Source organism: Talpa occidentalis, unplaced genomic scaffold, assembly GCF_014898055.3.
Source record: "Talpa occidentalis isolate TD23 unplaced genomic scaffold, MPIMG_talOcc4v2.1 talOcc4.13, whole genome shotgun sequence".
NCBI classification, from domain to species: Eukaryota; Metazoa; Chordata; class Mammalia; order Eulipotyphla; family Talpidae; genus Talpa; species Talpa occidentalis.
This window is the reverse complement of record NW_023601322.1, coordinates 77946946-77974032: the sequence shown is the minus strand read 5'-3', so window position 1 is coordinate 77974032 and position 27087 is coordinate 77946946. Positions and strand designations below refer to the sequence as shown.

At 37.6% G+C, this 27087-nt stretch overlaps 1 protein-coding gene and 1 pseudogene across 10 annotated transcripts in view; one reads left to right on the top strand and one right to left on the bottom strand.

Annotated features, from left to right (window-relative positions):
* The window catches only part of CCDC192 (coiled-coil domain containing 192), a 247052-nt gene that overhangs the window by 98014 nt on the left and 121951 nt on the right, over nucleotides 1–27087 (top strand). The gene's annotated exons all lie outside the window — the stretch shown is intronic.
* On the bottom strand, nucleotides 5203–5865 carry LOC119242923 (26S proteasome non-ATPase regulatory subunit 10-like; annotated as a pseudogene).

Genomic DNA, 27087 nt, shown 5'->3' with positions numbered 1-27087 from the left:
CAGGCCCCTTCCAACCAGCAGTCTGAGCCCAGAGAGGGAGAAGGCACCCACGTCCGGGACAGACCGGGCCCACAGAAGACTGTGCCTGAGACCGGATGCACAGGGACTGCGTCCTGCTTCGCCATTTTAGATCAGGGACATTTCTTCAGTAAAGACTGCCTAAAACCAGCAGAAAGCTCCCCAGAAGCCAGAGATGGTTCCTGGAGGAGCCAGAGGGGAGCAGAGAAGTTCACCCAAGATGACGGCCAGTCCGAGCAACACAGTGTCCCAATGCATACGACAAATTAGAAAACAGACAGTAGGGAGTAGAAGAACCACACGCAACCTAACAATTCCTCAGGAAAGAAGCACACCACAAAAAGAAAACCACCCCCCAGATTGCAACGACAGTAACTTGGAAGAACTTCTGAGCCTTCCAGAAAGAGAATTTAAAATTGCCATGATTAAAAAAGTGACAGAAGTCATAAAGGAAAACAATGATCAGAAGAAGGATATTGAGTACCTAAAGAGGGAAAACAATGGTCAGAAGAATGAAATTGAGTCCCTAAAGAGGGAAGTAAAAGAAATGCAGGAGATCAAAGAATTAATGGAGGAACTAAAGAACTTTGGGAAAAGCAATGAAAGCAGAATAGATGAAATGGAAGAATGAATAAGTACTCTTGAAGACACAGAAATAAAAAGAACCAAAACAGAAAAGGAAAGAGAAGTACGAAGGAAAAAGAATGAAGAAAGACTTCGGGAACTATCTGACTCCATGAGGAAAGGAAATATAAGAGTTATAGGAATTCCAGAAGGAGAGGAGAGAGATGTAGGAACAGAGAAAATATTCCAGGAGATAATTGAAGAGAACTTCCCAAATGTGAAGAAGGAGCTGAAAATTGATATACAAGAAGCAAGAAGAACACCAAACTTCCACGACGAAAGGAAAAATACAGCAAGACACATAATAGTAAAGCTCCTAAGAATCCAGGACAAGGAAAAAATAATGAAGCTGACAAGAGGGAAGAAACAGATAACATTCAAAGGAAAACCAATCAGGCTGACTTCAGACTTCTCTGAAGAAACACTACAGGCAAGGAGAGAGTGGAGGGTCATAGTCAACAGACTCCAAGAAAAAAGAAAGCAGGAACAGCTATACTTATATCAGATAATACAGACTTCAAACTCAAAAAAATAAAAAGAGACCCCAATGGTCACTACATTATGATTAAGGGGACAATACTTCAAGAAGAAATAACACTCATTAACATATACGCACCCAACAAAGGAGCACCAAAATATATCAGACAACTGTTGTCCTCTCTGAAAACAGACATCAGAGAAAACACATACGTAGTGGGAGACTTCAACACACCACTATCAACAATGGATAGATCAACAAGACAAAAAATAAGTAAAGAAACTAAAGCTCTAAATAAGGACCTAGAGCATTTGGGCTTAATAGACATCTATAGAACACTAAACCCAAAAAAAACGGAGTACACATTTTTCTCAAGCGCACATGGATCATTCTCCAGGATCGATCACATACTGGGGCACAAGACAAACATCAACAGATACACCAAGATTGAAATCATACCAACCATCTTTTCTGACCATGAAGGCATCAAACTAGAAATAAACCATAAAAAGAAGGCAAGGAACTATCCTACCTCATGGAGATTAAAAACCACACTACTGGAAGACCACTGGACTGACGAGGAGATCAAAGAAGAAATTAAAAAATTCTTTGAATTGAATGACAAGAAGGACACCAATATCCTAAATGTATGGGATGCAGCAAAAGCAGTAATAAGAGGAAAATATATAGCAATAGAAGCTCACACCAAAAAACAAGAAAGAACTCAAAGAAACAACCTAATCTTGAAGCTCAGAGATCTAGAAAAAGAACAACAAAAAAACCCCAAAACAAATAGAAGAAAAGAAATAATAAAAACCAAAGCAGAAATAAATGAAATCGAAACTAAAAAAACAATCCAAAAGATCAATGAAACCAAGAGCTGGTTCTTTGAAAAAATCAATAAAATAGACAAACCCCTAGCCAGGCTCACAAAGGAAAAAAGGGAGAAAGCACAAATAAATAGGATCATAAATGAAAGAGCAGAAATCACAACGGACACAGCAGAAATCAAAAGAATAATCAGTAACTACTATGAACAGTTGTATGGAAACAAGTTCAACAATCTAGAGGAGATGGACAAATTCTTACAACTCTACAATCACCCAAAGCTAGATAAAGAAGAAATAGAACACCTAAACAGACCAATTACAATTAGCGAAATTGAAATGGTAATCAAAAACCTCCCCAAAAACAAAAGCCCAGGACCTGATGGATTTACAAATTAATTCTACCAAAGATTCAGAGACGAATTGGTGCCTATCCTTCACAAACTCTTCCAAAAAATTGAGAAGGAAGGGACAATACCAAACACGTTCTATGAAGCCAACATTACACTAATACCAAAACTGAATAAGGACAACACAAAAAAGGAAAACTACAGGCCAATCTCCCTAATGAACACTGATGCAAAAATCCTCAATAAAATTTTAGCTATCAGAATCCAACAATGTATCCATAAGATAATTCACCATGACCAAGTAGGATTCATTCCAGGGACACAAGGATGGTTTAACATCCGAAAATCAATCACGTTATCGAACACATCAACAAAAAGAAATATAAAAACCATATGATAATATCAATAGATGCTGAGAAAGCTTTTGACAAAGTGCAACACCCATTCATGATAAAAGCCCTTGAAATTCTTGGGATACAAGGAACATAACTCAACATCATAAAGGCCATCTATGACAAGCCAACAGCCAGTATCATTCTCAATGGTGAAAAGCTGAAAGCAATTCCATTAAGATCTGGAACAAGACAAGGATGTCCACTCTCACCACTGCTTTTCAATATAATACTGGAAGTCCTAGCCAGAGCAATAAGACAAGAGAAAGACATCCAAGGAATCCAAATAGGAAAAGAAGAAGTCAAACTATCACTATTTGCAGATGATATGATAATATACATAGAGAACCCTAAAAACTCCACAGAAAAACTAATTCAACTCATCAATCAATTCAGTAAAGTGGCAGGATACAAAATCAACACGCAAAAGTCAGTAGCCTTCCTATACACAAACAATAAATCTGAAGAAGAAATCAAAAAAAACATCCCTTTTAGTATTGAAACAAAAAAAAATCAAATATTTGGGAATAAATCTAACAAAAGAGGTAAAGGACCTATACAAAGAAAACTATAAAACACTGTTAAAAGAAATAGAAGAAGACACAAAGAAATGGAAAGACATCCCCTGCTCATGGATTGGAAGAATAAACATTATTAAAATGGCCATCCTACCAAAAGCAATATACAGATTCCATGCTATTCCAATAAAAATTTCAATGTCATTCTTCAAAGAAATAGAACAGTTATTGATGAAATTCATATGGAATCACAAAAAAACCCGAATAGCCAAAGCTCTCCTGAAAAAAAAAAGGGAATGGAGGCATCACACTCCCAGACTTCAAACTCTACTACAAAGCCATAATCATCAAAACTGCATGGTATTGGAACAAGAACAGACATACAGACCAATGGAATCGAATAGAAAATCCAGAAATAAACCCACAGATTTATGGTCAACTAATCTTTGACAAAGGAGCAAAGACTATGCAATGGAGCAAAGAAAGTTTGTTCAATAAATGGTGCTGGGAAAACTGGGTTGCTACATGCAAAAGAATGAAGCTTGACCACTACCTCACACCATACACAAAAATCAACTCAAAATGGATTAAAGAACTAGACATAAGACCTGAAACCATAAAATACATAGAAGGAAATATAGGCGAAACACTACGTGATTTGCATATCAAAGACATCTTTACAGACACATCACCCAAAGCAGTGATAGTGAAGGCAAAGATAAACAGCTGGGACTACATCAAATTAAAGAGCTTCTGCACAGCAAAAGAGACAATAACCAAAACAAAGAGAAACCCCACCAACTGGGAGAACATTTTTGCACACAACACTAATGATAAAGGACTGATCACAAAAATCTGCAAAGAGCTGATGAGACTCAGCAACAACAAAGAAAATAATCCAGTCCAAAAATGGGCAGAAGAGCTAAAAAGAAACTTCTCTGAAGAGGAAATGCAAATGGCCAACAGGCATATGAAAAAATGTTCAACATCACTTGTCATCAGGGAAATGCAAATCAAAACTACCATGAGATACCATCTTACACCAGTGAGAATGGCACATATTAAAAAAACTAGCAACAGCAAATGTTGACGAGGTTGTGGAGAAAAAGGAACTCTTCTACACTGTTGGTGGGAGTGCAAACTGGTCCAACCACTATGGAGAGCTGTGTGGAGATTTCTGGACCTACTAAACATAGAGCTTCCATATGATCCAGCAATTCCACTCCTAGGTCTTTACCCAAAGGACACAGAAACATCAATTCCAAAGAACACCTGCACCCCTATGTTTATAGCAGCACTATTTACAATAGCTAAGCTTTGGAAACAGCCCAAATGCCCAAAAAAAGATGACTGGATCAAGAAGATGTGGTACATATATACCATGGAATATTACTCAGCATTCAAAAAAGATAAACACATGCAATTTGCAGCAACATGGATGGCGCTGGAAGGGATCATGCTCAGCGAAATAAGCCAGAAAGAAAATGAAAAATACCGGATGGTCTCACTCATAGCAGGAATGTAGAAAACTTTAATAAGGGACCAGGAAAATGAATAACTATAAGAAAGTGAAAATCAAAATCAACAAAAAACTATGAGACACTTTTTGGGGGGTGGGGGGCGGGAGGGGATTGATTGGGGTCAGAATGGGGGGTTTGCAATCGTATGGGGGAATATAAAAATAATATTTATTATTTAAAAAATAAATAAAAATGAACAATGATGTAAAAAATAAATAAAATTAATCAATTAACCAAAACTCAATACAGAATACTATACAATAGTAGAGCAATCTCAACACTTATACGATGTCTGGAATATGTGTTGTAAGCTTAGAGCAAGTACCTCATCAGGAACAATATTAAACATGTTTATAAGATTTTGAAAATAAAAAAAAATTATTTTTATAGATGATGTGTTGTACACAAATATATTAGTTTCCAGGACACTGGAGAGATCCACAAAACATACAACATAAGAACAAATCCAAGATGCTCAAACTTCCACTATTCCCTTTAGTATTTAACTCAGACCACCTTTGGCCACTTGCTTTTCTTCTTTATTCTCCATGTAAATACTTGTTCCTTGGGACATTAGCAGTTTTGTTTCTTCTTCTTGCTCCTCATCACAAATCAAGTGTAGAGGAGTGTTACCCTCAGTGTCTTGGGTATTTGTGAATATTTTCTACAGAAGGAATGAATCATCTTCAAGTTACATTTGGTTGCTGCCTGGTGCATTCTGTACACTCACAATAGTCCTTAGCCTCTGGGTTCACCCTGCCTTCCAGTGACATGACAGTGATCTTATGCTTGTTTTCAGAAGCAGCGTAATGTTGGGGAGTACAGCCATTTTGATTGACAGCATTCACTTAAGCACTTTTTCCCAGAAGGACTTTTACAATCTCACCCTGGCTGGCAGAAGTGTCAGTATGAAGAGAAGACCAACCAGCATCATCTATTTTTATCATTCACTGGCACTCCGAGTTTCAGTAAGAATTCAGCAATTTCTCTATGTCCAGCTGAGCATGCCCAATGCAATGAAGTTCTGCCGTCTTGGTCCAGTAGCTTGAGATTTATCTGCCAGTATCTTCTCCTTCAACTCCTCCAACTTCCTGGGTCAGGCCAAGTCAAAGACCATTAGATTGGACATACACTTCATCCAGTTGCTTTCCCAGGATCTCAGTCAAGAGTCCTTTTTTAAAAAACTAGCATTTGTACTTGCCAATTGTTTTTAGTTTTGTAACAGAATCTTTCAGGTTTTCAGAAAATGACAGACTTTTTTGAATCTTGGGGTGTAACAGGTTTCATCCATCCAACTTTCAATCTTGATGATTCCAAGAAATCTCCCGGGAGGAAGAAAGGTAAGTTGCAGTCATGGAGGAGAAGGCCTCAGTGGGTCATGATGAGATACTCCTAAACATTTGCTCACCCTCCTCCCTTGATTGCACTGGCTTAGAACAACAAAAAAAAAATGTTGTCTAACCTCCATGGATGACTTCCACTTTCAATTAGCAATAAAAACCTTTAGTAGATCATTGCCCACAATGGGTGACCAATAAGATTGTCTTTGCATGGACAGTTTTAATCTTTGAACCAGAAGACACAAATTCCTATTTTTGCAGGGACCAGATGAGCTCAGTGAAGTCAGGATAATAAAAATCAACTGAACAAGTACAATGATAAATGTTGACTGACAATGATGCTTGGCCTTACTGTAGAGCAGAAGAGAGAGAAGGTGGTTTTAGTCACTGTGAGAAGAGACGTTCCATTTGATAGTGGCAGACACCATTTTGCTTCCACTGATGGCTGTCTGAGCAATTTGGGTCCACTCGCCAGCTCCTCTGAATTTTCACCTGATGCTGGCTTCATGGGCATATGGTCTGTGCAGTCACAGGACCATAGGAAGGCCCACATTTTCTTTATGTTCTGCTGTTACTGTCATGAAATTCTTAATCACTTTGAACATGGAGTGTCTGCATTTTCATTTTGCACTGGATTCCCAAAATGATGCAGCCAGTCCTGTTTCAAAAGAAGCTGTGCAGCTATACTTTTCTGTAAATTCTTCTAAGTATTGGCAATTTTAAGTTTTGCCAATTGATTCAAATTTTAAAATTCAGTAAACACTACACATTTGCCAGCTAACTGTTCTAGGAACAGGCGATAGTTTTGGCTTTTTTTTAAATTAATTTATTTATATAAGCACTGGGTACAGTCAGAAGTGTGGGAGGGTGAGAGAATTCACCAGAGCCAGAGTGGGGAACAGAACAGGCAGACTGACGAAACACACTGCAGAGGGAAGCAGTGGGCACGGCAGGAGAGGTCTGTCGCGCCATGTGGGACTCTGCTGGCGGCCGGGATCGAACTGGCACTGCAGAGGCTGCGGACAGCTTCACAGCACTGCGTTCAACCTCCTGCGCCACCAGGGGAGGCCCTGAACATGTGATAGTTTTTAATCCATCTTATAATTATCCTAGAACAACTTGGAACAATGAGATCCTAAACACAACCTCACAATCCATTTTACATCCAGGCAAGGGAATAGTCACAAGGAATAATAACAGAAACACCGGTTGCCACATATAACATTCGCTCTACTGGGCCTATTGGGGAGATTTTCCTAGACATTTTTCCCATAGCAACAAACACAAGGAATTTGAGTTTTGTGGCACGTGTGACACTGTGCACTTTCTGCTTCATCACATTAATTTCTTGGATGGTGCTCCTGCCGAAAAAGTTTCTTTTATCTTTGGGTGACATATTTTCTTCAGTGATTATAAACCACTGTTGATTTATTATGATTTACACAGCAATTATCCAACTAATATCTCCTGGCTTAGTCAGGGTGCAATACATTTCTAGGGTCCAGTCTACTGTAAGGAAGTATATGATCAAATTCGAACCCCGGGTTGCTGGCAATTTCTTTGTTCCCTCCTTTCTTATGCCACCAGCATTAGCAACACTTTATGTGACATAAAAAAGGGAACAGCGATGTGGAGATATATTCTAACACAACTGTTTTACTGTTTCTTACCACTAGCACATTAGAAATGTGTGCTTTCCTAGGTTACCAGATATTATATAGATTCTGATATTTTTTAAGACTATTTTTTTAAGATTTATTTTTATTTATTTATACAAGCACTGGGTACAGTCAGAAGCGTGGGAGGGTGAGAGAATTCACCAGAGCCAGAGTGGGGAGCAGAGCAGGCAGAAGGACCTAAGAACATTGCTGAGGGGAGAGGCGGGCGGCAGGAGAGGTCTGCGTGCCATGTGGGACCCTCCTCCAGTGGCCGGGGAGCAGCTGGGGATCGAACCAGTGCTGCAGAGGCTGCGGGCAGCTTCGCAACCCAGCGCTCAACCGCTGCGCCACCGGGGAGGCCCTAGATTCTGTGATTTTTAATTTTGTCTTAAAACCAGGTCTATTTTTTTTAAATGTGAAATAAAAATATAATCGCTTTTAAGAGTTTCCCAGTTGATATTTCTTTGCCTTATGCCCCCTTTGTAGCTCTCTCCTATGGCCTAGAGAGTTCTGGTAGGTGATTTGTAATTGAATGTGTGCTTTTACAAATCTTGAAGCAGACAATGACTATATTTCTCATATTGAAAATGTCACGCCTGAAGTCATTAGTTTCATCATTTCATTCCAGTGTGCCTAAAATCCTCATGTTCAAAGTAGATTAAACTTTGGAGTGTAGTGGAGGAGAGTGGTAGGATTTAGAGACAACTTTGTGGAAAGATGTTGAGATGGGTTAAAACACGTGTTTTCAGAAACCATACAGTAAATGTTAAAAACAGCCTACCTGTGCCTTGAATATCATGGAACCCTAGTCCCAGCCAGATTAAGGGTTTTATTTAATTTAAACAGGTTTTTTGAACATTCACCTTACCCTGTGAAATTATCTATTCCTCCCTGGGGCTCTTGGGGTAATCCAGTGAATTTTTCATGCCAACTGCTAGAATGGATTTCCCCACTCACATTGAAAAAGGTTGGGGAGGAAAGATTGTGTGGCAGATGAGTGGGATGTTTTGGGAACACAGCAGGATGTGGATGGTGTGGCTGGTCTTTGTGCATTCATGTGGCAGCCCACCGGGCCACTGGGCCAACAGTGCCCTGTGTTTGCTCCTTTGTTGTTTTGTACTATGTGGTGCCAGCAATGTTCTGGCAGCTGATACCATCAGCAGGTGCCCCTAAAACAGCAAGTATCCCTAGGAAGACAGGAGGAAATAATGTTTGTGGTCACTGGGGCCTTGTGCCACCTTTCAGAGGGTACTGGCTTTTGTTGTTTGTTTATTATTTTTACATCGAAGGGTGCCACCCTTCTCATTGTGCATCTTTGAAGACAGCGAGATTCCGCTGCTTTTCTCTGTTCTTATGAAGGATCATGTGTGTAAGAGTAAATAACCCCAAGATACTGGGAGGAAACTGGACTGACTTGACAAGGCCACATTTGGAATTAAACAAGTGAATACCACCATTCAAGCAAAACAGGAAAGATGAAGTTTTCATTAAGAAATAGCTGCTAGCATCCAAAGAAACTATGTGACACGTGCAGGACTTTTTGGTACATCCAGTGTGTATTTTTCAAGGATGCAGGATGACCACAGGCAGACCCTTAGGAAGATAGCATTTGGGATTCAAACACAATAAGCAGATCTAATCACTGTGTTCATGACCAGCAAACTCTTCATATTTATCTACATGTTTCAACATTAATCTATCAGTGAAGATACTGAAGTTCAAAATAAGAGCTCCCTACAAGTATGCCTGTGGCAGGCATTGATTTCCACTGGGAAATAATTGGTTAATAAGGTGAAAATTATTATAGTTTCATTTATCTATAATTAACTCCTTCTTATTTACTTCAAAATATTGGATTCATCTTTCAGTCAAAACCTGGCCCATCAAAGGGTACTATTTCTTCTCTTCTAAATTTTATTAACTGTAAATTCCAGGGAGCTCCTATCCGAGTTGTTTACCTGATTGAGTTTGTTTTCTCTGTGTGGTAGGGGGCCAAGGTTATTTGTGGAGAGTGAAAGAGATTAAATAGTTTAGAAGACTCATGATTAGTAATGAGAGCCTGATCTGGCCATGGTTGGAAATGAACAAGTTGCAGGAGAGGTGCGGAATTGCTGGGCCATTTTGAGGATGTAGTTGAGACTAGGGATAAAGACTACATAATGTCACTAAAATGCAAAATAATTGTGAGGTTTTTTTCTCACACAGAATGATATTTTGGAAGTTTGAAGTGGGGAGATAGGGGAGCATGAGGTGGTAAAGAAAGATGATGGGAGAAAAAATTGAGGGTTATATTAAGAGAACTGAAGTGACAGAACAAGGAAACCATAAGAAACAGCCTTCGTTGAGCTCAGGGAGGTGGCATTTGAGATCACTTGCACAATCCTCTTAGTTAACAAATATGGAAACTGAGGCTCAAGGTGGTTACGATTTTTTCAGAACACTATGCCATCAAACAAATCATTATGATAATTTCCCACTTTCCTAATGAACTTTATAATAAATGAGAATTTCATTTTGAGCAAAATCTTCACATGGATAGCCACTAGCTTCAAATAGATAGACAGGAGCAACAGCATGTAATTAAAATAAAACTATAAACCATCATACTAATTTAATATACAAAAATTATGGTAAGTCACATAGATATGATATACAATGATATGATATATGATATATACCCAATAAATTTCTTTGCACTGGCTTAAGAATTTGCATAATCTAATACCTTGCTGAACTTCGTGTTTTGTCTCTTTCTACTTGTCACTTTTGCCATTTGGGGTCAATCCATACTTTTATAATTCTATGTCTTTTCTTGTGCTATTTCATTTGTTTAGAATATTCTTACCTCCTAGCCCATGTGATAAAATCACAATTATTCATCACATTTTTTTCTCCTTTATTATCTCATCTTTCAATGAGCTGCTTCACTTGAAATTCATTTATTGAGTACTGAAGTACAATTTTGCTGCTGATGGTACTTCTCAAAAAAACCTCACTATTTTTAAAAGATATGGAACAATATTAGGGATAACATAGTAAAATAAAATAGCAAATTTGAATTAATATTTAAATCCAGTCTAATAATGGGCATAGTATATAAAGATATTGATTAAATAGTAATTAGATTAAAATGAGTAAAAATAACTACACTTCTCCAGTTGGAAATATATAAAAGTTGATTTAAAAAAATATGATATTATAAAGAAATAAAACAAAGGATCAGTCAAAACCAAATCAACAACAAAACCTAGAAATCCATTTCAGAATTGAAATTACCTGAGGGGTAACAGGAGGGTCAGAGCAAAGTGCTATAAAGCAATGTTACTTAATAAAAATTTTAAGGGGCCTCCCCGGTGGCGCAGCGGTTGAGCACTGGGTTGCGAAGCTGCCCGCAGCCTCTGCAGCGCTGGTTCGATTCCCGGCTGCTCCCCGGCCACTGGAGGAGGGTCCCACATGGCGCGCAGACCTCTCCTGCCGCCCGCCTCTCCCCTCAGCAGTGTACTTCGGTCCTTCTGCCTGCTCTGCTCCCCGCTCTGGCTCTGGTGAATTCTCTCACCCTCCCACGCCTCTGACTGTACCCAGTGCTTGTATAAATAAATAAATAAATCTTTTAAAAAAAAAAAGTATATTTTAAATAAATAAATAAATAATTTTTAAAGTTTTTTAAAAATGACAAACTATGAGATAATTAAAAAAAAAAAAACATGACAGGTTAGGAGATAAGATACAGGCACTATTAAATCCCTAGTTAGGATGTAAGTTGGCAGAATTTTTAACATCCTTCAAATGTTTAAATGAAGGTACCAATTGGTATTTATATATGACATTGTTTCTTTTGTGCATCCATATATTTTTAATTCCTCAGTTGCTCCTTTTTCATTCTCATTAGATATTGAGATTCATACAGAACTGGGATCCTAATGAGAATGGGTAGACTCTTCAGTAAATAAATCTTACTCAATTCAGTTGTGCACATGAATTTGTTTTCAAATTTTCAGGACAATGTGGTTTGTGTTCCTGAGAGAAAAAAAAAGGCTCATAAAAAGTTCAAGTGAACAAGCTATCCAGAGCTAGAGGATTTGGAATGACTGGACAGGAATTGTGAAACAGGACTTGTCTTCAGACAGCATCCACAGATGCTTGTGCTGACCATGTTTGTGAAGACTTGGAGAAAATGGTTGAGAAACTTAAGATGTCCTTTTACAGCAGGTTATTAGTGGTATCACTGAAAGGTAATTTGGAAAGTAAAGTTTCATTACCCACCCCCCCAAGCTACCATGATAAAACTGTGAGCTAACTTAAAATATTGTTCTTCTTGAGCATAGACCTAGACCAATGCCCTGACTGCACCCTTCTATTAGGATTACTGTCCCCAAAGTCTCTTGTCTAGAAAATTTTGAGCTATTATTGATGCTCACTAAGACCTGAGTTTGACAACTCCGACATCACTGGAGGATCAAATCATAGGACATAACAAGAAGTGACTAATGGAGGCCTTATCTTTTGGGTTGTACTTTATTTTTAACCCACCTTGAACAGAATAGAGATTTTTCACTTAGAAGAAAAACATACATCCATAATTGGTTTTCCTTTAATAACTCCACTATAAAAGAAAAACTTTGATTATTTTTCATTCTAAGTTAATTTTCTTTACATAGATATATATGTAGCTGTTGAGTGACTATTGATTTTATTGCTCCTAAACAAGGATCTAGTTTTTTCTTGAAGCATTTCTGCGTCCTCCTAAAACTGTCCCATAGTAAACCTTCTACATGGTTATACGCTCTCAGTCCTTCTATTCTGAGGTCCTAAAACAACTTCACTTTAGATGAGTTACAGAGGAGTTCAACTACTGTCTAACTTGAGAGTAGGTGCTGAATTCCCTAGTTCCCCACGTTTGTTTCCTTTCCTGAACTTTCCTTTTCTGGGTCTAAATTTACCTTGGATACTTTAGCCATGCAATGCCTAATCTTACTTCCTCTAGCTTATATCCCCTTTCCTGGGAATCCTGAATTGCTTTCCTTCCTGAAGCCAGTCTGGTACAGCAGTTAAAAGCTCAGACCTGGAGCCAGCTTTCTGGAAGTTCATAAGCCATCTTTGCCAGTTAGTATGTATGACCTCTTACTTCAACTCCACCACTCACCATGGCCAGTTTTCTGTGCCTCAGTTCCCTCAACTGCAAAATAAGCATACTAATAATAGTCTCTACCATGTAGAATTCTTATTTTATTTCATATTTTATATATATATATATATATATATATAAAATGCTTAGAACAGTATCTGCCACATTGGAAATACTGAATAAATGTCAACTCTTTATAAATTCAGAGACACATAGTTCATTCTGACAGGAAAAACAATACCCATTGTTTAAATGTGGATAACTACTGCTATATCAATTTCACTGGGAATATGGAACATACAACAGGAGCAATTCATCACTTACCAGGAGATAAAGATTTCAATAGAAATATTTGTTACTTCTTACTTTGAATTTCTAGGTAAATGAGTAAGTATAGATTGCCTTATTGTGATTAGTACTCTGATTGCCAAGTAGCCAGAATTTTCACCCACAATTTCCCTCCACCAACTCCTAGCCTAGCCAGTGCCAACAACCCACAGAAACTGCATGCTGACTCTATCTGGCTCATTGCTAGGGATCCACTTGGATCTAGGCAGTCTCAAAAAATTCAGTGGGCCCTGACTCACTTCTGTTCTAAAGAATTTCTAAAGACAGTCAGCCTCAGGAATACCAGAATGTAGAAAGTGTTGGCTTTTCTGGGATGTGGTGGGGATTTCTTTAGCCCTGAGAGATCCTTTCTCTATTATTTGTGAGTATCCAAATTCCATCATTAGCAGTCTTTCACTTTTATAGTTTGTAAAAATCAAATTGTTGTTAAATGATAATCTATACCTGACTTGAGATGAGACACATAAGACTTGTGAAGAGGTGGGAAGAGATACAGGATAGTGGGAATGGAAACAAACCTTCAACTTCTCAGTAAGATATTTTTCTAAAGTCAATCCTGTTACCTAGTCTGAATCAACGCTGACATCTCAGGATTTTCCAGGCTAAGAAAATTCCTTGTGAAGAAAAATAAGACAGATTCAGAAAATATAAATAAGAGCCTTCAGATCTGAGTCAGTAAGATCACTTGAATTTCTCATATTTGGCCAGACTTCAACACCTCTCAGGTCTGACCTGGAAAATAGCAACAACAGAAAAAAAAAAAAAAAAAAAAAAAAGGGAGTTGACCTACTTTTCTGAAAATATCTACCAATTGAAGAAGTAGTTTTTGGTTGGTTGTGACATAAAGGCCATATGGATAATAGAGTTTGAAATTAATGTTGCCACCTAAAATCTGCTTCTTCTATGCATGTAGTTTCCTGATCACATTTAATACCCTTATGTTTGACAGGGGTAAAGCCATCAAGAACACCGCACATACTTGGGTAGGTTATCCTATGAATAGGGAAGCCCAGGAGGGGGCCAGTTGGGACCAAAATCTAGCTACAATCGACTGAGCACCTTGACTCAGATACTTCCAGTGAAAAAGGTACATTAGAGGGCCTCCCCGGTGGCGCAGCGGTTGAGCGCTGGGTTGCGAAGCTGCCCGCGGCCTCTGCGGCGCCGGTTCGATCCCCGGCTGCTCCCCGGCCACCGGAGGAGGGTCCCACATGGCGCGCAGACCTCTCCTGCCGCCCGCTGCTCCCCTCAGCAGTGTACTTCGGTCCTTCTGCCTGCTCTGCTCCCCGCTCTGGCTCTGGTGAATTCTCTCACCCTCCCGTGCTTCTGACTGTACCCAGTGCATGTATAGACAAAAACAAACAAACAAACAAATAAATAAATAAATGAATAAAATACGTGCCTCTTTAGAAAAAAAAAAATTGCTAAAAAAAAAAAAAAAAAAAAGAAAAAGGTACATTAGAAAGACCTTTCAAAAGCACTACAATGACTAATGCATAAAGATGCATATGTCTCCATGGGGTATCTTTTATTAATTCCCAAAAAAGGTTTCCATGGAATGTGACAATAGTCTTGATAGACATTTTCAGCTTCCCAGAATTCTGAAATCTTTGTTTATAATATTATGAAACTATCCATTACATAGGCCTTCAAGAGATGCAAAGCCCACTATATAAAGAAAGCAGATTAGATAATTGTGCAGTCTACCTTGTGATTAAGGTAAAAGAATATGATTATTTAGATGCATATTCCCTGGACTGTGAATTGGGCGTTGGAGATGCACAGAAAAGGACAGGAAGAGTTCTTGGGGACAAGAGCAAAATCTAGTTTTCAAAGCAACAAAGGCAGGGTTAGAGGCAGTTGTAGGAAGCATCAATTATCCAGTGCCAAATGATGGCTCTGCAAGCTGGGCTGCCTGAGACTCTGGGTTAGCTCTGTCAAAAGGGTTTGGTTGTTGCCATGGTTACTGCAGTCTCCCTTGTGTCCACCCTGTTTCCCAATGTGATTCTCCAATTTTCTTCATAATAAATTCTTTTTGTACTTAAATTGGTCTCAGTGATTTATAAATAAGATCTCTGAGTGAGGAATGAGGTAGGAAGTACTTTGATCCTGGATTATCAATCATCTAGAGGGAAAAATTATCCTAGCAGTATTATCAGACAGAATTCTCCACCTTCCTACCACCAGACCTGCAGAAGTATCTACTTCCTCTGAACTAACTCACCTGGCTTTGGATCCAATCCGCTCTTACCAATGCAGAAATCTTAGATTATCAACTACTCATTTCTTTCTTGTTCATTTAATCACCTCTTCACAACTAGATCCTTCTTGTCAATATTTGAATATAATCATCTAGCTCCCGGTTAAATAAAATGATTTGCCTTGAGCCCTGGTATCTGTCTGACTATTTGCTCTATTTCACAGTTTACCAACAGCAGTGCCAGAGTACTGTATGTTCCAAGAATGAATTCCAGGTGTGCCATGAGATACTGAAGGTTGTAAATATTTATGATAACAAAAAAGTTCAATCAATTTTACAACCATTCCTAGTGTAACAGTCGAATTTATATTTGAACATTATTTTTATAGGTCCTTCTCTAAATCCTAAAGTCAATAAGTATTATTTTGTGTTCAAGACATTTCACATGCTACTCACTCCCAGAGTACAAACACCGTTGCCTGTAACATGTTCCTCCCCTTGACTTTTCCCATCAATTATTCCAGTCAGTCTGATTCTGTCATGGTTCCGTTATCATTTTACATTTGACTTCACTACTCACATTTTCACCAATTTTTTTTTCTTTAGGCATAGAGGATTTATATTATTGTTCTTATTTTTATCATGACAGACAGAAGAGATGGGGTAGCTCTTTGTCACCCCATCTCTGTCTGAATATTCAGCCTTGGGGAAAGACCTCTGCAGTATTTTATCACATGGAGGAAATAGCAGCTATAATAGTGGTTAACCACAGTAAGCCAACTCCTGTGTCTTTGTAAATGTTCTTATCCCCATACTTTCCAAAAGTCTGAACTCCAGCCAGGGTGTTCACCTCTATTGGAATGTTCTCTCAAATTGCCATCAGTCAAAGTTTTAGCCATGGGAGCACCACTTTGTGCCAGGGACTATACATTGCCCATATGCTATGCAGCATGCAGCCTTTGGTTTCAGCTGGGCAATGAATACCATCTCAAACCCCCACCTTCACACTTGCTATCTCAGACCACCCCCAGTATCTATTGACTAAATGATTCTCTGGCAATGAATACCATCTCAAACCCCCACCTTCACACTTGCTATCTCAGACCACCCCCAGTATCTATTGACTAAATGATTCTCTGGGAAGCAGATCTCAAGATGGAATTAGAAGTGCAAGATATTTACTGGCAGGAGTTTCTGAAAAATAATAAGGAAAGAGAGTAGGAGTATGTGGGGGAAACCTTCAAGCAATGATATATATCTGATATGTCTGAAGAGAGGACCCAAAAGAGGGTTGGGTCAAAAAATCCTAGTGTGCAGTAAATGTCTACGACAGTCTTGACCAGGCCAAGGGCAAGCCTCAGAACAAAGATTGCCATAAAAGATACTTAATCTTTCATCACTCACCCCCTTGCCAACCCACACACACATAAGCAATCACTCAAAATCAGTTTTGCTTTCTAAATATTCTTGTCTTCCTACTACTCTCCAAATTCACTGGGACTACGAAAATGCTTTCATAATCCCCTAGGTTTTTCATAATCTATACTTTCTATATTAAAATTCTATAGACATCATATCATTAGGGTAATCTGTTGTGTGCATTTGTCCAAGCCAAAAATTCTTCTATTCCCTACAAGATGAAGCCCAAACTTCCTAGGATTATATAAAGATCATTCACAATACAGCCTTTAACCCCCTTTTTTATACCTTAATGTCTTGAACTTGACCTCATGAAGCTTCCTACACAATGTTTATGAACTCCACTTTTGTGCATACTGGAATGACCTTGTTCCTACATCCTTTTCTTCCTGACCTGACTGCTATTCATGATTCAAGCCTCAGATAATCTTCAGAAAATCTTCATTGACTCTCCAGACAGGAAAAAAAAAGCCCCTCCTGTGTGTTCCTGGAGACCATATGTATACTCTGACAGGAAACCTTAGGTTGAAAGTTTGTTACATATTGTTGCTCTTACAAACCTGCGCAAAGGGTCTGGTAGTTATCTTTTTATTCCCAGAATTTGACTTAGAGGTTGTTATCTATCTAAGCAGATAACAAATGCTTGTTGAACTAAAGTATTAAGTCTTAGGAAGTGAGCTAATTCTTTCTAATTAGCTGGGTTCTCTCTTAAAATTGTATATCTTTTGGAAAGTTTAATCTGGTCAGAAAAATACATCCTTACAAGTCTTTGACTGAAATTTTTCAATAGATTAAGAGCTTGGAAAATTAGGATCAATCCAGTGGAAATGTTCGATCCTTACTGATACAGTAACTTGACTCTCTCCTTCGTTGATAGAAATCCTGATTCTAAAATAATACCTTATCAAAATTTTTAAAAAGATTTATTTATTTATTTATACAAGCACTGGGTACAGTCAGAAGCGTGGAGGGTGAGAGAATTCACCAGAGTCAGAGCGGAGAGTAGAGCAGGCAGACTGAAGTACACTACTGAGGGGAGCAGCGGGCGGCAGGAGAGGTTTGCGCGCCATGTGGGACCCGTCGGCCGGGGATCGAACTGGCACTGCAGAGGCTGCAGGTAGCTTCGCAACCCAGTGCTCAACCCCTGCGCCACCAGGGAAGCCCAATTCCCCATCAAATTTATAGATTCCCTCCATTATAGAAGATAGTAATAATAGCATCACTGAAAAATAAAGAAACTGTAAAAAATAATATGGAGGTAAGTAGATAAAATATTTTCTCTCTTTGAAAATATGCACAATGTGACTCCATTTTGGGATAGAAAAAATAAACAGAAACCTTACAAATGATCACACAATGACTAGTAACTATTCTCTATATGGAACCTTTTTAAATAGCTTACAAATTCTCCTTTTCACATATTGGATTATCCTTGGAAAACTTTGAGCTTTCTTAAGGTATTTCTCCCTAAAATGGACAAAAATTAGGCTTGTCAGCAAAAATCTTTGTGCCACAAAAAGAACATCTCTTTTTCTCTTCTGCTCTGTGAATGTGTGTGTTTGAAGTGTACACAGAGATTATCAAGGATTTGAAGCATTTAAGAAGCACAGATTACTTTAAAAAAATGTTGAGTTGCATTTAAATAAGAAAAATAAAATACACTTTTAAAGATAAAAAAAGATTTTTTTAAAGTCCTTTTCATTGTCTTTGTTTCCTATTTCACTTTGAACATTTGAGGCTGAAAATATGTAATCAAGATGAGTTCATTCATTCATAAGTAGACTGTCAGGTAGTTTTAGAAATTCCTTTTCACTTAAAGAAAATACATATCAAGGCACTTGCCTCCAATTACTATATTGTTGATGACAGAGTTGGGAATAGGACTTAGAATTTCTCTGTGAAATTTAATGAATGTGAAAGTCATAAAAATAATTTGGAACAATGCCTTAAGGGTGAAAGTAGTTATGGGGATTTTGTGACCTGCAATGAGTATAAAAGAGTTGTGGTGGAAAATAAGAATCAGAAGGACTGCGATGGTTTTCTCCAAGTTGGAGAGGGAGTGCTAGAATGTTGAATGACTTGGTATTTCAGTTTGGTACTTTGATCACCTCTTCATATTTCTTCTAAGAAAGAAAACACATGTAATCCACAAATTGCATGATGGCACTGCCATAACATGCCATGATTCCTCTGCTTCAACTCTTTTCTTTCTACAGGTAATATTGGCCATCTACAGAAAATAGTAAACATGTTTTATAGGCCAAGCCCCCAAGAAATCCTCTCAAACCTGTAACTTTCTGAGATTGCTTCTCCAACTCACAGCCATACCCGGGTAAGTGCCCTGGTATGCCAGCATACACAGTCCCCAGGACGCACACTCTCTCTGTGGCCACCACCCGACTCTTGCCAATAGCTTACTCCTCCAGTCTACCTTTACAAACGTGCATATCAGAACCAACCAAAAAGCCTAAAAAACATGTTACCGGTCCCACACCCAAACTCTTGCAAATTCTGATTAAGGATTAAAAGGAAAACTGAGCTTATATACTTAAAAAAAAAAAAAAAACTCCTTCAGCTAGATCTTATGTACAAATGTCATACTATAAAATAGGAAGGGAAGTCTACCACTCCCTTTTTGAAAGAGTGCACAGAAAAAGAAAGAGAAGCTTATCACTGAAGTAGCCCATCTAATAATAATCTCCATGTATTTCTTTTCTAACAACCACTCAATGTCTAGCCTAATTTACCTACTTCTTAGACTATTACATTTATGAGTTATATTTGCTTGATCACCCCAGACCTTACTATGGATTTGCATTTCCTAATAAAAGAATTATAAGTCATATTCCTAGTAGTAAGCACCTTTTCTTTATACCAACACAGGATTATCACATGATTGAGCAATTCAACTTCTGAGTATGTACTTAAAATAATTGAAAACTGACTTGAACAGATATTTATTCAGCCGTGTTTACAGCAGCATATTCACAAAAGCCAAAAAGTAGAAGCAATGTAAGTGTCCCTTTGAAAGATAACTGGATAAGCAGAATGTGGTACATATATACAAAGTAATATTATTCAGCCTTTAAAAAGGAAAAACAATTCTGTATTTGCTATATCATGAATGAAACTTGAAGACATTATGCTAAGTCAGTCACACAAAAAAGCAAATATTAAATAATTCCATTTGTATGAGATGCACAGGAAAATTCATAGACACAAACAGTAGAATTGTGGTTGCCAGCCGCTATGAGGATGAGGAAACAGTGAGTTGTTATTTTATGGGGATAGAGTCTCTGTTTTGCAAGATAAAACATTCTAAAGATTGGTCCCACAATTGCATTTACTTAACATTACTGAACTGCACATTAGAAATGGTTATGACTGTAAATGTTAAATCATGTGTGTTTTTAGCATAATACAAAAAGCAAAAATGTCTTCCAGTTGAAAAGTCAAGTGCATTTGTGACTCAATAATTAATATTATTAGTTTAGATAAGGTATAGAATTGAAATTAGAAGAAGTTAGCTTTGACTTAGATACATAATATTTAGCAATTATTGACTATATTACTCATCTATTCATTCTTTGAAACAGACAAAAATTACTATTTGTTCTGCTTCTCCTGAGTTTCAGTTTCATGGAAGTTAGTCTTATTCTTATCAGTGGGGGAGTTCACAAGCAAACCAGGTGTCCACAGACATATTTCTGGGAACCACACATTTCTAGATGGTTTCCTGTCAGTCCAGAGTTTTTCCCGCTCTTCCTAAGGGTGTCCTGGAAGTTTAAGTTTAAAGCAGGATTGATTAAATATGACACTATGGGTTTTTCTAGGTCAGGACCAGGCCACTTCCCACACTCTAGGTTGAGATATTTCCAACCTGTTTCTGATGAATAACTCATCTGATTATCCCTAAATCCTATAATCTTATGGAAGATCTTACACTGGAAAGCTGTGACACCTCAAATCAAGAAAGAGAGATGAGGCAAGTGGCTTTAAGCCCAGTCCACATGTTCTCCTCCCTGCCATTATCCTTGCATATCTCAGAGATAAGGGTGTATTGATGGCAACAGGCTTAGAGGTCTACCAGGTAGGACTTTGAGAGCTACATAAAGGTCCCTATCTGGGAAATTCAGATTCATGTACTCTCTCAGGTACTGACAGTTTTCTTGATGATACTAGAAAAAGCACCTTGCTAATGAGTGAAGAGAGATAGACCCTTGAGTCCAAAAAAATAAGGAACAATACATCATTGATGACTTTTTTTATCCAAAGGATATTTGTCTAGACATGTTAAAATATGTGGTCTGAAACTTGCTGATATCTACATAGTGAAAGCTCACATCATCACCACACCTTTCCCTCCCTCTCTAACTCTGTTGCCATTCATAAGTGACAACTGCTTCTTTTATTGGATTATGCCTTTATAACCCAACTTGCATGCATATAACCTGATTCATATATAACATCAGATCCTGAAATTAAACTTTCACTTTAAGGACTACGGAAAGTAACTATAAATCCAAATACCCCTATCTCTCCACCTATGAAGTGTGACTTCATGACACAAATAAAACAACTTCCCTAAATAGTGGAGAAGACAAAAAAAATTAGCTAAACAGAAAGCTAGAAAGATGAGTCTGAAGAATGAAACTGGATTTAGATTGCATAAATGGATGGCTTAATGTTCAGACCATTTCCCCAGGTGCTAAGTACCTCTACAGAGTAGGACTGACACCTTTTAGTAAGAAGTTTTAAGGTGTGGCAAACCACTGTTATTTGTTCTGGCATCTTTAAAGGATTATGGTATAAGCCTGATTGAAACCCCGAGATCATTATGCTAAATAAAATAGGTCAATAACAAAAAACAAATAGTGCATGATTCTACTTATAGGAAGTATTTAAAGTAGTGAGATTAATAGAAACAGAAAGTGAAAAGATGGTTACCAGAGGTGGCAAAAGAAGAAATAGGTACAGAGTTTCAGTTTTGCAAAATGAAAAAATTCTGGAGATCTGCTGTACAATAATGTGAATGTAGGTAACACTACTAGTTAAGATGGTAAATTTTATTACATCCTTTTTTAATAATAAAAAAGTGAATGTCCAAAAAAAGTTTGACAAAACAAAGAATCATGGAATAAGATGCCCCAGTGGTCAAGGACAGGAGCTTAAGGAAAGACATAAGGAAGAGACTAAATTAATTATTATCAAATTGTAAGGCTTTAGCTAAAAAAGGAATGATTTTGTTACAGTATTAGAAATATGATTTTCTTGTCAGCAAGTAGGCACAGACAACTATGCAATTAAGACCAGAAAAAAAGTCATTTATTACATATGCATCATAAATACACATTCATAAAATATTATGAATGTGAAAATAATTGGAAAAGAAACTACAAAATGTCACTCAATGTGACCTTGCCTTATAGTTCTTGAGCAAATGAACCTTTGGGTAGTTCAGTTTAGATCCTTAGGTTATATTAATAGTCATCAAATTTGTATGTTTGTAATTTATTTGAATATCAGCTGCTTTCTTTGCTTTGTATCCACAACAACTTGAGAAATTCAATTTTTCTAACAGATAGCCAGGATACAGTTTTAACAGTGCTGGCTGTCCTCTGAGTATCTTTTACAATATGACTTCCTCTTTATTACTGTGGATAGCTGAGAAGGTATTGAGAAAAATAAAAAAAAAAGACAATTTTTAGGGTAGCAACAACTGAACTGTTAAACACCATTTAAGATTTCAGATAAAAGTAGTTGGTCTCAGCATATGCACAATGTGTGTCATTGGTTCTGTGTGACTCAGGTGTACTAGATGGTTGTGTCCTCCCACCATGTACTTCACCAACATACTCTATCCACTTGATCATACTGCCCAATTATTGTAATATTCAAGTGAATCCTCCCTTTCAAGTAAAAGAGTCAACAAGGCAGACCACATGTTAAGCTAGGAACCAAGTTCAGTGCTTTAATTTCTGGTGATTTTTCCACATGCATTTAAAAATTTCTAGTCAAGGGGCCTCCCTGGTGGCGCAGGGGGTTAAGCACAGCACTATGAAGCTATCCGCAGCCTCTGCAGCATGAGTTCTATCCCTGGCCTGCCAGGGAGCAACCCACATGGCGTAGCAGACCTCTCCTGTCTCACCTGCTGCTCCCCTCAGCAGTGTATGTCAGTCACTCTGCCTGTTCTGCTCCCCACTCTCTGGTGAATTCTCTCACCCTCCCGCGCCTCTGGTCTGTACCCCAGCTCTTGTATAAAAATAAATAAATCTTTAAAAAAATGAAATTAATAAAAATAAAAATTTCTAGTCAATTTAACGTTCAAATATTGCTTTTTCTTGTCTTCTAGCAGACACAGACTACAATTTCATTAAGACCAAATAATATGTAAAAAAAAAAAAGACCAAGTAATATGTCATTTATTACACATGTATCATCAATACACATTCACAAGATAGTATGAATGTGAAAAAATTCATGAAGTCTAATGATTCAGTAAATCTAATCAGAAATGTTAAAGTTTCTTAAGGGAAACTTGACTTAAGATACTTGCTCTTTGAACTGTTTTTGTCTCCAGCATGTATCACATTAAGTCAATTGAAAAATTAAAGAACTGGCAGATTACTCATTTAATGACAGCTATGTAATATTCAACTCACAGATATTACTATAAAGTTCTATGTCTGATAATTAATTGTCAAGAATCACTATCTCAGAAATTCCAGTTATAAAGAATAAAGAATCTAAACTAATAGTAGCAATAACAATATTAATATTATGCCATCCAGCAATTTATAAAACATTCATATACTCAACTTTCTTAAACACCTAAATATATTTTTATATGAAATCAGGTCCATTTTACTTTAAACTTAGAGATTTCTATTGTAAAATTATTTCAACTCTGCTTTAAGAAAGTATCAGCTTTTTAAATGCCTATTTTGTTGCTTTCTCTTGCTTCTCCAGCACAATGTATAAAGGTATTCATGCAACGTAAGAATCATTTCTTCTTTTATGATAATTCTCCTTTCCTCCATTTAGATTTTCTTATCAATTGTTAAGTTGTTCTAAGGCCAGCTCATGTGTTGAGTGAGCCTGTATCCCCAGTCATTTCCGTGGTCTGAGGATCATGTAGGGTTTCTGGAGATGGATATTTATTGGAAAGGGTAACTTGATTAGGTTCTCTTTTCCACACCACAAACACTTCAAGGTGATTTAAGCATCTTGGTGTTTCAGAATCCCAATTTTTCCAGTCCTTAAACACATGCCTTTAAGATTCAAAACAAGTTGCAAAGTGGCCAATAGCTACCAATTTCAGAGTTTTAGTCAATTTCCAAAGGACTGTTGTTGGGTATAGGAAAAAGAAACACGAATCTGCCCACTATAAAACCAATGTGGTGAAAAGCTCTTCGTTATTTTTATAATCACGTGAGAGGAGGTTAGCACTTTCACAAGGCAGATAAAGGAATTCTTTTTCACCATCTGTATATTCTTGTCCTCTCTGGTTTCTGTTCTCTTCCGCCCACGTCACTTCTTAGGGCTGTTTGCCAATGATACCAACACCTAAGAGGTGGGGCTGAGAAACTGAAATTGCTTCATAGACAGCTTTGGCCATTTGGGCTCTCTGTCCTAGGGGAGAATTGGACTGGAAAACAGCTTCCCAGCAGGCTTTTTTTAGGTGTGATAATAAACTTCTCTCTGTGTTCTCAGGGTGTGATTTGAGATTGTTAGGCCAAAAACATAAATTTGGCTCCAGAAGGCCCTTGCCACATTTTCTTTTTCCATGACCTGTTGAATACTCGATTTTGATAAGGTGCTGTAATATGAAATTTTACTTATTGCACTGTAGATTCTTCCTTTCTCAAAAATCTCGATTTAATCTTGATTTACGTTTACTGGGTAAGAATGATGAGGCGGGGTGACACAAACAAAGAGAACATGAACAGTGCCTCTCAGAGTCTCAGAAATGAGTTTGTTTGAATACACATACTCTAATGCTATGTGAAGACAAGTTGGCTCATAGACATTGGTCCAGTTTATTTATTTGATGTTAGCAGGATGTGAATTACTTCAAGATTCTTCTTTCTTTTAATGTCTCCCCTACATGTACTATGTAGAGTGACCTGAGGCCAGGCCTTCATGTTCACTGTATGACAAGAGCTTTAAGAGAAGGTTGCCTGCCTAAATAACTGCTCTTTGGATACTGACCTTACACTTCAGAGATCTTAGTTCTAATTTTCATACCCATTCTACAGGACTTTCAGGTAAAGTCCTTCCCCTTTCCCTGATAGAAGAAGATGTCATCATGTACTAAACTTCACATGTTGCCAGGAAGCAACATGATATAACAAAGAGAAAAAAAACAAAACACTGAGATAGGGAATCAGAAAACCTGACTCTGAGCCATGCTACTTGTAGTCTTATTAGCTGCGATTTTGTGTAAATCATGTCATTTTCCTCTGCTTCAACTTCTTCATCTCAAAAATGTTGAACAATTTGACTTCAAAGATTGTACCCAGTTTTGTGTCATCTATAAGATTCAATGATTCCATCCAATTTCCTAAGTCCTTCTGAGAGATCAGCTCATGGCTAAACTTCATGATCAGAAATTACATACTTCTCATTTGAAAAACATGGCTTATAGAATAGGAAATGCTATCTCATCCAAACTACTCACAATGTAGGACACTGAGGCATGTGCAGCATAGTGACAAAAGGCATGGTCTAGAGCAGGATTGCTCAGATTTGAATTGTGAGTCATCATTTGCTTTGCATAATTTAGTTAAAGCTTTCTGTGCTTCAGTATTATCTGGGGTTAGCCTCCCCCAAAAATGTCAGATAGGCTTTTCTCAATAAGCTAGAGTAGGCCTCTTGGTCCCTTTTTATGGTATCTGGCAGTTGAGACCCTTGACATCTCAGGTTTGGAAGTGAGTTAGTTTTGTATAAGAGCAGTGAGGGAACTGAAGGCTAGGAAAAGTTTCTGTTCTTGCCTAAGTCCTTCCCCTTTCCTTGATGGAAGAAGATGTCACCATGTACTAAACTTCTGCACTTTTCCCAAAAGCAGCAGTAATTCTAGGTCTTTTTCAAGAGCTAGAAGAATGTAGTCTGGGGTGTCTCATCCAGTGGTAGGTTTACTAGTAAACATGTTCTCTCTATCTGAGAATCTTATCTTTACTCTCAAGCATAAGAATGAGATCACCCCCTCCTTGTCTATCATATGAAGACTCCCCCTCCCTGTTCTGACAACCCAGTTCCCAAAACACAGAATAAATATTCCTGGTCACTTCATTGTTCTTTAGACTTAAAACCCATGTAAATTCCCCATATGCATATTATTGAATTGATTGATTTCCCTTTGCTAACCCTTCTGATGCCATTTTGATCACTCATTGAGACCAAGAGGAATCCAAAGGGATGTCTAGGACAATTTGCATATAAAAATAGGATCAACAATAGTCCTACTTCATTGGTTTGCAACAAACCAGAAATGAGCTAGTATAAATTTCTCAGAACTGGGCTTTCCATACTTGGCATATTATAGTTGGTCAGTAAGTGTAAGCTTTTCTCTTGAACATTCCCAGAAATGGCCTGTATTCCAAATGCAAAGAAGGGTAGCTTGTTGCCTTTTAGGAAAAGAAATTCTAACTTTTTGACAATCCTATTATTAGAAAGTTCTACCTTATCATTGGCATTCACTTCAAATGCAAGGTTATCTCTTTATCTTGTAATAATATGTTATTTCTCTTACATAAATACTTATACAAGCATTGTGGAAATTAAAACATCTACTGGCAAACTCCACTTTATTTCCAATAATTACTTATACCATGTAGTGAAAGAACTGAGACTTGGCTCCAACTATACGTACACTCATCCCATGTAGTGAGTCAAGAGGTTTGTCTAATTACTGGGGTTTTATTTTCTTTTTATTATAAATTCCAAACCCTCTGGGTGTGGGGAATAGAATTAAAACACATATCTATAACATGTTGTAACATATCTAAGTTACTAAAATGGAAGGGATACTGCAAAGTGCCAGGTGTGATTTTTGAAGTCTGACTCTGGACTATTAAATGATTGTGTGGATCCTGGCGCTTGATCAGGGTTGTGATGAGGCCTGCGGCTTTGTGCATCAAACTATTCCACTATGACCTTATTAAATGACATAAGACTAAGTTATATTTTGCATTTAACTTAGCTAGGTTAATCAAATTGTTCCTTTATTTCTGGTATATCATGGCAAGGTATATCATGGCAACTCAGGCTATAA